Source organism: Sus scrofa, chromosome 10 (assembly GCF_000003025.6).
Source record: "Sus scrofa isolate TJ Tabasco breed Duroc chromosome 10, Sscrofa11.1, whole genome shotgun sequence".
NCBI lineage: Eukaryota > Metazoa > Chordata > Mammalia > Artiodactyla > Suidae > Sus > Sus scrofa.
In genome coordinates, this window is record NC_010452.4 from 42,256,578 (window position 1) to 42,273,814 (window position 17,237).

The 17,237-nt window shown below is 47.7% G+C and overlaps 1 long non-coding RNA gene across 1 annotated transcript; it reads right to left on the bottom strand.

The window, feature by feature from the left end:
* Positions 2,257-10,389, bottom strand: LOC102164518. Its single transcript, XR_305912.3, has 6 exons — positions 10,219-10,389; positions 8,462-8,579; positions 7,990-8,284; positions 5,378-5,474; positions 4,641-4,875; positions 2,257-2,374 (listed from the first exon to the last, which is right to left on the bottom strand). It is a non-coding gene; the product is annotated as an uncharacterized LOC102164518 (long non-coding RNA).

Here is a 17,237-nt window from a genome sequence, read left to right on the forward strand (position 1 = left end):
CTCAGTGTGCAGATGCCAATCCCACACCCCCAGTCCATCCCTCCCAACCTGTCCCCCCTGGGAACCATAAGTTTATGTTACCTGTTTAAGATGGAGAGACCTCAGCATTTGGGATTAGTGGGATGTGGGGCCAGCCTGACTACCCGTCACTCCATGGAGGGAGCCTCTGAAAAATGGGAAAAGCCCAGGCCCTGAGTCTGAGTCTTGCTCTACCCCTCACTCTCTGGGCAGGCGATCTGGCATCCCCTGGTCTCATTTCTTTAACAGCCTACTTCAAAATCCTGTTGAGATGAAGGCAGACATGCATTAAGTCACTCTACCAATAATCATTGCGATTCCCAAATATGAAGGGCAAAAGAGATGCCTGGATTAAGGACACTCCCCAGCTTTTCAAGGCCAAGAGTCTGGGAAAGAGTGACGTGGACAACTGAATCAGGGAAATCCTGGCAAGAAAGGCTTTGGAGAAAGAAGAAAAGGAACAAGGTTGGTTTACGCAGGCCAATACTACGGTCATGGCAGGATGTCCAAAGTGGAAATACTTAGCAGATATGTGGCGTCAGGGACCAGATGCGCGAGAGAATTCAGAGATGCAGAGAGAGTGCTGGCTCTCCCCAGCCCAGAGGTGAGCTGTGAGTCAACGGAGGCTTGTGTAATGCTTGGCAGAGTTGCCTGAGAACACCCATAACTGCCCTGCACTGAGCCATGACTTTGTGTAGGCCCTTCACTTACAATATCTTTAAACCTCGTGATTAATCGGCATTTTACAGCTGAGAAAATTGAGGCTCAGAGAGGTCACCCAACTAATAAATGATACAGCCCAGAATCAAACAGTCACTCTGGCTCCCAGACCTGCATTCTTTCCACTACCTCATGCTGCTCCTGAGGATGGAGGCTCAGGGGAGAACTTTGTGCAAGACAAAAGCGAACAACTCATTGGACAGAAGGACGTGGAGAGGGTGTGACGAGATGGAGGCCAAGGAAGGATCATTTCAAGATGGTGGAAGCAGCAAACAGTGCCAGATGCTGCAGAGAGAGAAGGCAGACGGAAAACAGGGAATCTGCTAGATTTGATGAGCAGGGGATTCCTAGGGACTGCAGAGGGTTCGAGGGGGCTGTGCCGATAAAAACAAAGATGCCTGCATAGGAAGGTGCAGGACCCCATCCTCCTGTGTCCCTGCAAGAAACCCCGACAGAGGGCAAGTCGACCAGTGTCGGATGCTCACTGCACATAGCCAGTCAGGGAAGTAAAAGCCAAGGTCCTTGTCCTCACGCAGCTCACAACTCAACAGGGGACACTAGCATTCAAAAGTGACCACTGCAGTCTCCCAAGGCAAGAGAAATAAAACCAAAAATAAACAAGTAGGACCTAATCGAACTTGAAAGTTTTGCACAGCAAAGGAAACCATTGAAAAAGAAAACATAACTTACAGAATGGGAGAAAACAGTTGCAAATGATGAAACCAACAAGGGCTTAATCTCCAAAATATACAAACAATTCATACAACTCAGTAACAAAAAAACAAACAGCCCAATCGAAAAATAGGCAGAAGACCTAAATGGACATTTTTCCAAAGAAGACATATGGATAGCCAGTGGGCATGTGAAAAAATGCTCAACATCTCCATTAGAAAAATGCCAACCAAAACTACAATGAGGTACCACCTCACACCAGTCAGAATGGCCATGATTAAGAAGTGCACAAATAACAAGTGCTGAAGAGGGTGTGGAGAAAAGGGAACCCTCCATGCTGTTGGTGGGAATGTAAATTGGTATGACAACTATGGAGAACAGTATGGAGGTTCCTCAGGAAACTGAATATGGAGCTACCATATGAGCGAGTGATCCCACTCCTGGACATATATCAGGACAAAACTATAATTCCTAAAGATACATGCACCCCTAGGTTCACAGCAGCACTATTCACAATAGCCAAGACATAGAAACAACCTAAATGTCCATCGACAGATGAATGGATTAAGATGTGATATACATACACAATGGAATACTACTCAGCCATAAAAATACCAACATAATGCCACTTGCAACAACATGGATGGAACTAGAGACTCTCATACTAAGTGAAGGAAGAGAAGACCTGTTTTGTGTGTGTGAATCTTTTTAGGGCCGTACCTGCAGCATATGGGAGTTCCCAGGCCAGGGGTCCTATCGGAGCTGCATCTGCTGGCCAACGCCACGGCCACAGGAACACCAAATCCAAGCCAGCAACACTGAATCCTTAACCCACTGAGCGAAGCCAGGGATGGAACCTGCATCCTCATGGATCCTAGTCAGGTTCATTATCACTGAGCCACAATGGGAACTCCCATGGGAAGTCCTTTTTGATGTGTCTTGGAGGACCAAAGACCTTGGAAGCCTGGGGAAGAGATGGTTTCGAGAAGAGAGAGGGAAGGTGGTGAGGTTGACGAAATCTTAACCCATTTTGCAATTTTTGTCCTGGATTGAGCACCTCCCTTGGCTTGGTTTCAGGGGAAGGAGTAATAATTCGTGTGTAACTATGGCTGGAGGTGTGACAGTCACATCCCCTTGGCCTACCTCAGAATTCACCTGCAGAGGTTTTCTAAAGAACCACGAGAGAAGTCAGAAGATGTAGGAGCTGATGCCCTGCCGACAGGATTGGGGGTCAATTCTCAGGCGTGTTCTACGTGATCTCCCAGAGGGCCTCCAGGGGGACTGACTGGGCCCCACTGCCCACAGCAGTAACCTATCCATTCCTGGACCTTGTCCTGCTGAACTTGCAGCGTGCTTCTTGGATCGCCTCTGGGAAAAACTATTCACAGCTCTTGTTTCCGATATTGCTTTGGGAGGAATACAAACTACATAATGAATTTTTCCGTGTTATTCCTAAGACCGATGGGGGAGAAAATGAAGTCCACTGGCTCTCAAAAGCTGCCCACAGACCTAGGATTTATAAACCAGCATCAAAATTTAAAACATCCATACATTCTGACCCAGTAATTCTACTTCAAGAAGTTGACCTTAAGAAAACTAACAGGCTAGGTGCAAAAAATGTAGGTAGAAGGATGTCTGTCGCCATGTAGAAGAGTAAAAAATTGTAAAGAAATTTAAATTTCCAGCAACACCAAATTGGCTAATAAATTATAGTAATCCTATGTTGCCCTTAGAAATAATAATACAGAGTTTTCTCTATCTTTCCAGGTCTGTGGTGAGTTAAGTGAAAATGCAGGCGACAAACATCATATGCACCATAATTTTTGTAACTAGTACACCCCTAGGTGTGGGCATAATTTGGAAGAATGATAACAAAATGTTAACAGTGGTCCGTTATTTTGGGGTGGAAAGATGGGGAGGGTGTAGATCAGATTGTGTTCAGTTCCTTCTTTTCATCTTTTTGAATTAAAAAAAGAAATTACACTTTTTTAAAAGGTTAGTACAACCTTTACAACTTCTTTAAAAATTGTAAAAAGAAGTCAGGGGCCTCAGCCACGTAGAACTGAATTCCACAGCCAACACGCCTGTCCTCCCAACAGGAGCTACTGGTCTCACCAGCTAGGGCGCTGGAACAGACCCACAGAAGGGAACCGTCCCACCCAGCCCGGGCCAACACTGGGCAGCGGCTGTTCTAAGCGAGTCAGCAGATCTGGCTGCTAACTGGCAGCCAGGGGAGAGCCCCGCGCATCACGTGTCCTGCCTGTGTGGCCCCGTCTGACTCAGAAGAAAAGCGCGCGGCCCTGCATCCAGGTTTGGGGGTCGCATGTCGAGCTCGGTCGCGCGCCCTCTCCCTGCAGATCCCCCCCATACCCGCCCGCCTGGACCCCCAGCTGGCACTCAGTAGGTCACTTTCCCATGTGCTGCACGTTCAAGAGTTCGCTATTCCCACGGGAAGAGCTCGTTGCCATGGCGATGAGAGCCTTCCCACCCCGGGACCCGCCCAGGAGGCCGAATCCTTCCCCGCCCGGCCTCCTGACCAGCCCCGCCAGGTGGAGAGGGTTGCAGGCTCCAGATTCTTAAGGGCTGGGGTCAGTAATGAAGGACCCAGGTCAGAGGGAAGGGAAGGGAGGTTTTTATTACAAGCCTTCTGGCCACTCTGCCCTTTGCTCCCCGCACCAGAGGCAAATGTCCTATCTGATTCTGGGGCATTTGGGTGGAGACGTCGGCCGCTTTCCCTCTCAGCGTCTTCCAAGAACGCCAGGGCATCTGTTAAAGTTTCTGGAATGCAGCACACTGGAATGAAGCTTTAACCCAGCAGCCCCGAACTAAAAGTCCGTGAGGGGTCGGGGTAGGAGGAGGGGGTATCGACCTGTTCGCGCCCCCACCCCCCCCCACCCCGCCTCGGGTGGGTAGCAGGGAGGAGGGGCTTCCTGTGTCGCACTGTAGCACTGTGTGGGCCAGGGCGATCAAGGGCGGAGTCGGTGGAAAAGGAGGGGGATGTTTGGGGGCGGGATGGGGCGGGGGGGGGGGGGGGGGGAATGTCTGAAGCTCGGCCACACCCAGCGGGAGGCGGTGCTCGAGACCTAGACCGAGGGAGGTGGGGAAGAGGGAGGGAGGTCACTGGCGCCTGCTCACTGGGGCCCCGCCCCACCACCCTGGCCACGCCCACTCCCCCAATTTCCCGGGGCTCCCCGGGTGCAGGAGGAGGAACCAAGTCTCCCGTTACTCACCACAGGTGGCTGCACAGGGGAAAGCTCCAAGCATATCACTGACTGGCTTGGAAAGTCTTTCATCTCTGCAACAGCAGCAGCAGCAACAGCTCTTGGATTAACTGTGTCTCCTGACTTTTGCGCCTCCAGCCATCACCACGCTGCAGATCCCTGGATGCCTGCTGGCTCCTATCGAGGGGTACCCCCTTTCCCTCGCCTTCTTCCCTCCTCCTGCTGCCTCCCCCGTGCCTTAAGCCTGGGGGACGAGGGATCACAATGAACCTTAGATTTTCCCAAGAGTTTTTTTTCTCCAGGCTCTCTGTGTACCCTCTCCCCGCACCCCACATCTTGTATTTTCCTTCACCTACCCTCTCCCTCACTTTAGGTCTATATATACCCACAGGCCTCTCCCCTCCCCTTCCATCACCAGGCCAGTGAGTCAGCTCACCCAAGAGGCAAGTGCCAGCGCAGTGGGACAGCTGCCCACTGGGCCCAGAAGAGAAAGGTTTCAGGGGCAGCAGGCCTCGTGCAAATAGTGCTTTTGACAACTCCAGGCATCGAGTTTCACGAGTAAGCCAAATGTAGAAAGGATTAGCTGTTTCGCCCAATAAGCCCACATCTGTAGTTACATTCTAACAGGGATAAAATTACCCTGGTTATTAATCCTTCTGCTTTAGGGAATAAGCTGATCACCAGGCAGGGTCAGGAACAAAACCCTGCCTCCGCTCCTGCCAGCCTCCCCTCACCCCCATCCTTACCTGCTCCACCTCTTACGGTGTATGGTTTCCCATTTCAGTCTGGACACCAAGTTCAAGGCCACCACCTGAGGTGCCTCTGAGATGGGACAGCTGCCGTCTGTGGTAGGGGGGACATCCATTCAGTCACATAAGTATGCATGCAGAATCTACTGGGAGCAAGACGTCATGGGTCTCCACTGCGGCAGAACCAAAGATGATTCTTGCACCGCCCCTGTCTTTTTCAAGCCCAGAAAAAGCTGAAGTGGTTGGTCAGAAACTGTATGTGGTTTCTGGGACTTCCTGCCCTGAGGCGCCCCAGGTGTATCCGATGGCCTCGGGGACTGCAGTTGGGGTGTGGGCAGTATTTCCTAGCCTGCTGCCAGGGAGCAATGGAGCCATTTCCTCGAGCATCCATGGGTGTGACCTCTCCCTCCAGGACCAGCAGGAGAGGCGAGCTGTGTTTCCTTCTCTGGTCTGTTCTATTTATTTATTTATTTAGTCTTTTTACCTTTTCTAGGGCTGCTTCCCGCGGTATATGGAGGTTCCCAGGCTAGGGGTCTAATTGGAGCTGAAGCCACTGGCTTACGCCAGAGCCACAGCAACACGGGATCCGAGTCGCATCTGCAACCTACACCACAGGTCACAGCAGCACCGGATCCTTAACCCACTGAGCAAGGCCAGGGATTGAACCCAAAACCTCATGGTTCCTAGTTGGATTTGTTAAACAACCCTGGTCAGTTCTCTTTAGATCTCATATCTGCAGGCACTAGACACTTCCAGATTTTCCCTGGGTGGGACTGACAGGAGAGAAGTAGGTTGAGAGCCAGGGTGATCAACAGGCCTGAAACTGCAACACACAAAAAAGTGACATCCCTAAGGGGCCATGTTCCCCAGTCACTTCAGCCCTTGACCAAGTACCTGCTGACTGACCAAGTGACCCAGCACTCAAACTGGGACCTCTGAATAATGAAGAGGTGTCATCCATGAAAAGACAGGTGCTGGGCATTGCTGATGATTAGAGAAATGCAAATCAAAACTATAATCAGATACCACCTCACACTGATCAAAATGGCCATAATTAAAATAAAAAGTCTACAGGGGTTCTCTTGTGGCACAGTAAGTTAAGGATCCGGAGTTGTCACTGCAGTGGCTTGGGTTGCTGCTGTGGCACAGGTTTCGTCCCTGGCTTGGGAATTTCCACATGCTGAAGGTACAGACAAAAAAAAAAGAAAAAGTCTCTACAAATAGCAAGTGCTGGAGAGGGTGTGGAGACAAGGGATCCCACCTACACTGTTGGAAAGAATGTAAATTGGTGCAGCTACTATGAAGAACAGCATGGAAGTTCCTCAAAAAAAAAAAAGGGGAGTTCCCGTCGTGGTTCAGCAGAAATGAATCCGCTCATGGACTAGCTTCCATGAGGATGCAGGTTCAATACCTGGCCTTGCTCGGTGGGTTAAGGATCCAGGCTTGCAGTGAGCTGTGGTATAGATTGCAGATGTGGCTCAGATCTGGTGTTGCTGTGGCTGTGGCGTAGGCCAGTGGCTACAGCTCCAATTTGACCCCTAGCCTGGGAGCGTCCATATGCCACGAGTACAACCCTAAAAAGACAAAAAACAAAAACAGAAACAAAAAAACTAAAAATGGAGTTGACGTAAGATCCACCAATCCCACTCCTGGGTATATATCCTGACAAAACCGTAACTTGAAAAGATACATGCACCCCAATGTTCATAGCAGCACTATTCACAATAGCCAAAACATGGAAACAACCTAAATATCCACCAATAGATGAATGGATGATAAATATATGGTACATATACACGGTGGAATACTACTGAGCCATAAAAAAGAATGAAATAATGCCATTTGCATCAACATGGACGGATTTAGAGATTATCACATTAAGTGAAGTCAAAGAAAAGCAAATGTCATATGATACCACTTATATGTGAAATCTAATAAAAATGATACAAAAGAGCTTATTTATAAAACAGATACAAATGCAGATTTCAAAATTAAATTTATGATTACCAAAGGGGAAACTGGGGGGGGGAGGGGTAAATTGGGGGATGGGATTTCCATATACACACTACTATGTGGAGAATAGATAACTGACAAGGACCTGCTGTACCGCACAGAGAAATCTACTCAATATTCTGTAATAACCCATGGGGAAAAAAAAGAATGGAGACTATATATGTTTAACTGATTCGCTTTGCTGTACACCTGAAACCAGCACAACATTGTAAGTTAACTACATGCCAATAAATTTTTTTAAATAGTATATATACATATATATACATAGCTGAATCACTTTGCTGTGTAATAAAATGAACACAACATTGTAAATCAACTATACATCAATTAAAATTTAAAAAAACATAAGAACCAACACATAGACACATGTACACAGAAAGAAAGGAAAGAGGTTCCATGGATAATTACATAGAACTTTCCTGAGCAAACTAGGATGTGTTCACCTCCCCCCAGGATCATCTCCCCTGGGAAGGGCCATGACAAGGACACCACTGAGACACAATAGTGTGTCAGCTCCTCCCTGATGACTTCCCTGTGTCCCCATCTGTGGGCAGGTCTCCACCTGCCTCAGCCCTGCCCTCTCCTCTGCCGCGTACCTGAGTGCCTGTATTTCCACTCTCCAGAGTTGGAAGAGCCCAACAATCTGGTTTTTGTTTTGTTTTGTTTTTATTGGTGCTGGGTCCAGGATCCTGGTAGATAAGGAAGACTGTCATCAACTGCGCTCACTAAGTGAATAAATCTGGATTGATCCCAGTGCACAGTGATGCTGTCTACCCTTGACCGCCTCGCCGCATCCCTCTGCTGTTTTGTTGGCTTTCTCATTCCACATGGTAGCATTCCAAACCTTCTGTGGCCGGAGTCCCCATCCGCCCCCGATTCCTGGCAGAGACCCTAAGGTCCCCAGAGAACAAAAGACAAAAACAAAACAAGCCTGAGATATGAACCCGTCATACTTTCTAAAGCCCCTTCCACCTCCAAGCTTCATGGATGGATGGACCCCCCTCTTCAGGGAAGAATGTCCTTCCTTTGCTCCATCTGTGGTCCCCACTGGGGCACCTGCTTACTTACCTATGGCCTCCTCCCCAAGGCCTCGCCACAATCTGCTGACCCTGGAGGGTCAGTCCAGTCTCTCTCTTGTGGCTGCAGCCTCAGCCCTGTTTCCCCACATACTGAAGAGCCCAAGGACCTGGAGGGGCCAGGAAAAGAATGAGGCAGATGTGGAGGAGACCTGAGAGCAACACAGATTCTGGAACATTCTAGAAGTTCTTAAGGTCCAGCCATGTTTTTCTTCTTTTTCTAGCCACACCTATGGCATTTGTTTTTGGTGTTTTTTTTTTTTTTTTTGTCTTTTTGCCATTCCTAGGGCTGCTCCCATGGCATATGGAGGTTCCCAGGCTAGGGGTCAAATCGGAGCTGTAGCCGCCGGCCTATACCAGGGCCACAGCAGCGGGATCCTAGCCACATCTCCAACCTACACATCTCATAGCAATACGGATCCTTAACCAACTGAGCAAGGTCAGGGATCAAACCCACAACCTCATGGTTCCTAGCTGGATTCATTAACCGCTGAGCCACGATGGGAACTCCGGCCACACCTGTGGCATTTGGAGGTTCCCAGGCTAAGGGTCGAATTGGAGCTGCAGCTGCCAGCCTACACCACAGCCAGGGAAACAATGGATCTGAGCCACATCTGCAACCTACACCACAGCTTAAGGCAATGCCAGATCCTTAACCCACTGAGCAAAGCCAGGGATCGAACCCACATCCTTACAGAGACTATATCAGGTCCTTAGCCCTCTGAGCCCACAACAGGAACTCCCCTGTCTTTTTTTAAACTTAACTGATTTCAACTGGTTTCTCCCACTTACAGTCAAAGGCCCTGTGTGTCATGTATTACATATTCATACTTACCTGCTTCTCAAGTTCCTGTCCTCCTGTCTTGGGCTGATTCCTCCTCAATTCAGTCCCACCCTGGCTGTCCCAGCTTTATCGCTTGCATCACTTCTCTTGAATCTTCAGTCATTTTTGCTACAAATACGTCCATCTCCCTATCCCAACACTAAATAAATGAGCAAAGGCTCACTAGGAAAACAACATAAGACTTGAAAAATTAGTTATACGCAGGAAGAATATGAGATGTTATATGCCCACTGCTACTATAAAAATAAATGATCAGGGAGTCCTGTTGTGGATAAGTGGTAACGAACTTAACTAGTGTCCCTGAGGACAGGGGTTCAATCTCTGGCCTTCCTCAGTGGGTTAAGGATCTGGCATTGCCATGAGCTCTGGTGTAGGTTGCAGACGCGGCTCGGATCTTGGCATTGCTGTGGCTATGGCATAGGCCTGCAGCTGCAGCTCTGATTAGACCCCTAGCCTGGGAACTTCCACATGCTGTGGGTGCAGTCCTAAAAAAAAAAAAAGTAAAAAAAAATAGAATTTATTATTTGATCTTCTAAAAACAGCATCAAGAAGACACAAGGAAAATCAGAACAAAGTTGGACTTCTTACACTTTTCTTATGGGCTTTTAAAAAAAGAAATTTCTGTCCATGCCCACGTCATACAGAAGTTCTTGGGTCAGGTTTTTAATAGTGTCATACACTGACTTCTGTGAAAGACAGAAGCGAATATAGTGAATACACCAAAAGTGTACCAGAGAATAGGTCCTCTAAAGGTCTGATGCAGGCTTTAGGGAGAAGATTTAAGTGGGGCCGTGCTTTGGGAGACTTGCATTTCTAGTGAAGCAGCCAGACTCTGCCTGCCTTGATGTGCAGAGGGACCAAGGGCAGGGACTGTCTCAGATTCTCTGGGACTCGAAGATACTCACCTGATCTAACCTAGGATTTTAGGTCCTTTGTTGCATGATGCACATTCACAGGCAGCACATGTGAGAGGTTCCTTGTTGCAGTGATCATGCCTCTTTGTTTCACTGCATGGTCAATGGGCATTGGTTGGAAGACATAGTGTCTCCTTGAATGCAAGCCTTTCTTGCAGAATACTTCCTAAAACAACCAAAGATGTTTATTTGATTGGATGCTTTTATTAATTTGATAGTCCGTAGAAAAATCTTTTTTTTTTTTTTTTGTCTTTTTAGGGCTGCACCTAGAGCATATGGAAGTTCCCACGCCAAGGGTCCAATCAGAGCTGCAGCTGCTGGCCTACACCACAGCCACCACCACACCAGATCCTTAACCCACCGAGCGAGGCCAGGGATCAAACTTGCATCCTCGTGGATAACAGTCTGGTTCTTAACTGAAAGAGGGGCAACAGGAACTCAGATACTCCATATTCTTTTTTTTTTTTTTTTTTTTTTTTTTTGCTATTTCTTTGGGCCGCTCCCACGGCATATGGAGGTTCCCAGGCTAGGGGTCTAATCAGAGCTGTAGCCACCAGCCTACACCAGAGCCACAGCAACGCGGGATCCGAGCCGCATCTGCAACCTACACCACAGCTCACGGCAACGCCAGATCCTTAACCCACTGAGCAAGGGCAGGGACCGAACCCGCAACCTCATGGTTCCTAGTCGGATTCGCTAACCACTGCGCCATGACGGGAACTCCTCCATAATCTTTTAAAGTTGTTTTCCTTTTGCTAGAAACCAATTCAGTGAAATAATTATGCTAATGCTCTTCTCAAAAAAAAAAAGAGAGAGAGAGAGAGAGAAAGAGACCCACTGCAGTCCTTTTCCTGGGACTCTCTTCAAAAGAGCCCATCACCCTTCTCAGTAGTTTATTTGCATTTCTCTGAGCCTCAGGGAAGAAAGTTCTTCCTAGTTGCTGACTCCACTCCCTCCAGCTGCACTTTAAGGGCTTCATCCGTCTGGCCCTTTAGTGAAAACGGCTCTTCTCAGGGTCGGGGTGAAACTGTTGCTAAGGCCAGTCTAGGGTTAAGGTCCACAGGAGGACATAGTGGGGAGGAGAGGAGAAGCACGGACAGAAGCACCACTCAAGGGGACCAGGACCTGCAGGAGGCAGGGAGGGGCCCTGCAGATTTACTCAAAAAGAGTAATTACGCCAAACCCGGCAGACCTCCAGGCCGGCGCCCCTGCCCAGGGCCTGGCCCTGGAGGGAGGTGGACGGCTTCAATTATCTGGGCATCTTGATGAATGGGCCCTGCACACGCTCCGGGGAAGAGGGGAGGAAACGAGCCACAGATTAATCACTCGTGCTATCACTGATGGAGGGTGTTTAGCGCCCGTGGAAGCCAGAGGGACAGAGGGTTCACAAAAGCAGAAGGGGACACCGAAAGTGATCAGGCCACGATTAGGAGAGAAGGGGGCACTCGTACCACTGTGACCCATCTTTTTTTAGGCTGAAGTGCACACAGGTAGTGACAATGAAGTGGTTTGACTGGGAGTGGATGGTGGGGCTCAGGCCTGGGAAGTGGCCGGTCTAATGTGGGGCCAAGGGCCAGGGCCTTAAAGGGAACCCCAAAACAAAGAGGGTGGCTCTTTCAGGCCAAAGGAGGGCAATGCCATAAACTGGAATGAGGGAAAGAGACCAGAGAGAAGAAAAGCAGCCTCCTGAGGGCTTCTGGAGGAGGATAAAGCGGGCAGCCACGGTCAGTCTTTCCTAGAAGTTCAACAGTCCTCACCACTAGCAGAATCTCAGTACTTCTCTGTCCCTGGATGACTATGGGGGGGTGTGCATGTTTAAATAAAGAGAATTATTTATTTTTCTTTTTACAGCTGCACCTGCAGCATATGGAAGTTCCCCTGCTAGGGGTTGAATGGGAGCTGCAGCGGAGGCCTACGTCACAGCCACAGCAATGCTAGATCTGAGCCGCATCTGCAACTTATGCCACAGCTTGCAGCAATGCAGGATCCTTAACCCACTGAGCGAGGCCAGGAATCAAACCCGCATCCTCAGGGAGACTACGTCGGGTTCTTAACCCATGGAGCCACAACAGGAAATCAGAGAATTCTTTTTCCTTGGGGAAAGTGTGTGTGTGTCCAGCCTTTAACACATGGTATATCATAACTGTGTTAAATGAATGAATAATAATAACTAACACTTACTGCACATCTACGGCTTCTGGGTGCTTTGTAGGAGTGATGTCATTTAATCCACATAATCATCCTAGGATTTTTTTTTTAAATCCCTCTTTTATGGATGGAAAGGAAGAAAAAGCAACTGAGGCTCAAATATAAGTGAAGTGATGTGTTCAGCTACCAAGTAATATATGCGTTGGGTGGAAGGACAGAAGCACCAGAGGGAAAGAACAAGACAGCAAGGGAAGGAGGAAGACCATCTTAAGAGAGGGCTCTGGGAAGGCTCAGGGAATTTCTTTGGAAAATCATCTGATTTAACAAGAACGTGCCTGGTGCACGGATCCACTTTCATTCCTCTCTACCAACAAGCGTGGAGTCCTGTGAAGAGCCGTGAAAAGGAGCCCAGCCTCACGTGGGATTGAAAGAACATAGATGACAGGGCAGGATTTTAAATGAATAAACCCATGAGATCTAATCAAACTGAAAAGCTTTTGCACAGCAAAGGAAACCAAAAAGACAACTTACAGAATGGGAGAAAATAGTTTCAAATGATGCAACCGACAAGGGCTTCATCTCTAGAATATATAAACAACTTATATAACCCAACAGCAAAAAAGCCAATCAATCAATGGAAAAATGGGCAAAAGACCTGAATAGACTGTTCTCCAAGGAAGATATACAGATGGCCAGCAAACACATAAGAAAATGCTCAACATCACTGATTATAAGAGAAATGCAAATCAAAACTACCATGAGATACCACCTCACACCAGTCAGAATGGCCATCATTAATAAATCCACAAATAACAAGTGCTGGAGGGGCTGTGGAGAAAAGGGAACCCTCCTGCACTGATGGTGGGAATGTAAACTGGTACAGCCACTATGGAGAACAGTTTGGAGATACCTGAGAAATCTACACATAGAACTTCCATATGACCCCGCAATCCCACTCTTGGGCATCTATCCGGACAAAACTCTACTTAAAAGAGACACATGCACCCGCATGTTCATTGCAGCACTATTCACAATAGCCAGGACATGGAAACAACCCAAATGTCCATCGACAGATGATTGGATTCGGAAGAGGTGGTATATATACACAATGGAATACTACTCAGCCATAAAAAAGAATGACATAATGCCATTTGCAGCAACATGGATGGAACTAGAGAATCTCATACTGAGTGAAATGAGCCAGAAAGACAAAGACAAATACCATATGATATCACTTATAACTGGAATCTAATATCTAGCACAAATGAACATCTCCACAGAAAAGAAAATCATGGACTTGGAGAAAAGACTTGTGGCTGCCTGATGGGAGGGGGAGGGAGTGGGAGGGATCGGGAGCTTGGGCTTATCAGACACAAGTTAGAATAGATTTACAAGGAGATCCTGCTGAATAGCATTGAGAACTTTGTCTAGATACTCATGTTGCAACAGAACAAAGGGTGGGGGGAAAATGTATACATGTAAGGATAACTTGATCCCCTTACTGTACAGTGGGGAAAAAAATAAATTAATAAAAAGCTAAAAAAATTTTTAAAAATAAAATAAATTGTTCACTAATCAAAAATAAATAAATAAAATAAATATGACTCCCTGAAAAAAAAAAAAAAGAAAGAAAATACGACAGAAGCTGTCCTCACTTTGGGCTACTGACTCACGCAGCCTTTAGCCACACTGCGGAAACAAGGGGACAGAGAGCTGCTGAGCACTCCTTGTCTAGGTTGCTGATTGTTGAGACATGATTCTGGGGACTTCACACAAATAGGTTTCATTTGGAATAACAACCAAAAGCTTTAAGGGAACTCGGAGTTCCCGTCATGGGCTCAGCAGTAACGAATCTAACTAGTATCTATGAGGATGTGAGTTCGATCCCTGGCCTGGCTCAGTGGGTGAAGGATCTGGCGTTGCCATGAGCTGTGGTGTAGGTCACAGATGTGGCTCAGATCCCGCGTTGCCGTGGCTATGGTGTAGGCCAGCAGCTACAGCTCCAATTTGACCCCTAGCCTGGGAGCTTCCATATGCCGCAGGTGCAGCCCTTAAAAGAAAAAACAAAAAACAAAACAAGAAAAAGTTTTTGAAGTTCCTGTTGTGGCTCAATGATTACCAAATCCGACTAGGAACCATGAAGTTGCAGGTTTGGTCCCTGGCCTTGCTCAGTGGGTTAAGGAACCAGCATTGCAGTGAACTGTGGTGTAGGTTGAAGACGTGGCCTGGATCTGGCATTGCTGTGGCTGTGGCATAGGCCAGCGGCTACAGCTCCAATTGGACCCATAGCCTGGGAACCTCCATGTACTGTGGGTGGGGCCCTAAAAAAATTTTTTTTAAGGGAAAAAAGGGAAACATGAATAGGAAAACAAAATGAGATGACCTCCCAGACAGGCACACTAAAGGCTCTGCCTCAGGTGCAGAGTGGCAGGATGCAGTTTTGACTCTGAGCTCCCCAGCAGCCTGTGCAATAAGTGAAATCATCACTTACAAGAGCCATGGTCTTCACAGGACCAAAACATACCCATGGTTTAGAGGAAATAGACTCTCTTATGTTGAAACCTCTCTTTTTTTTTTAATTGAATGAAAGAATCTTTAAATTCTACAGTGCTTTACAAGTTTCACATGCTTTCATATAATCCCCTAATGACCCCTCTTTTTTATCCCCAACCCCTATCTTGCCCCTCCCCTTTTCCTTTTCCCCACTAGTAACCACTAGTTTGTTTTCTGTATCTGTGCTTCTTTTTTGTTTTATTCATTAGTTTGTTAGTAATTTTTAGATCCCATATATAAGTGATATCATACAGTATTTCTCTCTGACTAATTTCACTTAGCATAATGCCCTCCAAGTCCATTCATGTTGCTACAAATGACAAAACTGCATTCTTTTCTATGGCTGAATAGAATTCCGTTCAGTATATATGTTGCACAGCTTCTTTATCCATTCATCTGTTGATGGACACTGAGGCTGCTTCCATGTCTTATCTAATATAAATAGTGCTGCTAGGAACATTGGGGTGCATTTATCTTTTTGAATCAGAATTTTGCTTTTTGATACTTTCTTTTTTCTTTCTTTGTATGTCACAGCCATGGCAATACCCATCCAAGCTGCATGTGTAACCTATGCCGGATCCTAAACCCACTGAGCAAGGCCAGGGATCGAACTCACATCCACACAGACAATATTGGGTCCTTAACGCTCTTGAGCCACAATGGGAACTCCAGTTTTTTGTTTTGTTTTGTTTTCATATATACCCAGGAGTGGAACTGCTGGGATATATGGTAGTTCTATTTTTAGTTTTTTGAGAAATCTCCATACCATTTTCCACAGTGGCTATATTGATTTCCATTCCTATCAACAGTGTAAGAGGGTTCCCTTTTCTCCACAGCCTCACCAACATTTGCTATTTGTGGGGGGGGGGGTTTGGTCTTTTTAGAGCTGCACCCACAGGATATGGAGGTTCCCAGGCTAGGGGTCAAATGGGAGCAGTAGCTGCCTGCCACAGTCACAGCCATACCAATGCTGGATCCGGGCTGTATCTGTGACCTACACCACAGCTCATGCCAACACCAGATCCTGAACCTACTGAGGGAGGCCAGGGATAGAACCCGCGTCCTCATGGATATTAGTCGGGTTCTTTAACTGCTGAACCACGATGGGAACTCCTAGCCACTGAACCGTGATGGGAAATCCTGTTCTTTTTGATGATGCCCCTTCTGACGGTGTGAGGTGATACCTCCTTGTGAGACCTCAGAAAATTTTGTCTTGGCAGCATCCTCAATAGCATCCTCTAATGTCACATGAAGCAGACTTCATGCGTATGTCTTTGGCTCCATGCTGGCCTGTTTAGACGTGCAGCAGCAGCAGGGACCCATCTCAGGAATCTTGCTAGACAAAAAGGGGTTTGTCCAGCTATTTCTCTTCCTGCCACTTCCTCAGAGCCAAACCCCAGAATGAGAGGAACCACAGTGGGCTTCTCAATGCCATCCAGGGAGCACCGGAAGTCTTGTTCCACTGGCCCCACCCAGGAACAGGAAGGATCCAGGGGCCCTGAGAGAAAAAAACCCTGAATGGACCAGAGATTAACCCATGGAGAGAACAGGTAGAACATGGCCCAATGCTTGAGAGGTGTTAGAAGGTACAAATCAAGGGAAAGCAGCCTTCATGGTAGCCTGTCCTCCAGCTCCCCTCTGGCCTGGATGGCGCTGGGAGGATCAAGGCAACCCCTCCGAGCCCTTCCATGGTTATATCAGGGTCCTTCTTTCATGGCTGAAGGGCGGGGGCCTATAGATGCTTAAAGATCAGATTTTGACTTTTGTTCAGTTAAGATGGGCTGAACCTTCTGAGCTCTTGCCCAGGAGCTCTGGGAGAGCCAAACGGAGCGGCTCACCGCCCTGACAGCCCTGAGGTGGGCAATTTTGTTCTGTGTGTGTTCAGATTAGGAAATTGGGGCTCGGGAGGTAGAGGCCTGAGAGAGGTACTTTTGTTGGAGATGACAGTCACTGCAATGCCTGCTGCTGCTGCAGGGCTGGCACGAATCCTCACCAGCGTCTCCAGTTCCCAGGTTGGTTAAGACAGGCCAGTGTGGGACTCCTTCTAACAGTGCTCCTCAGAGTCAAAAGAAAAAGGACTTGACAGGTCATAAACAGACCTCTCCCCACCCCGCAAAACTCGGTCATTAGATCCTGAAGATGTCCTTGGTGGCTGTGCCAAAGGAAGGGGTTGGTCCCCCTTCCCCAGGCACATGGGGCATAAAAGATGAGCATGACGCAGTCCCTGTGCTCAAGCGCTCACCATCCATTGAAGACACAGACAAGGAGCCGGGGGTCCCCATGTTGGCAAGAAGGGTGAGTACGGGGGC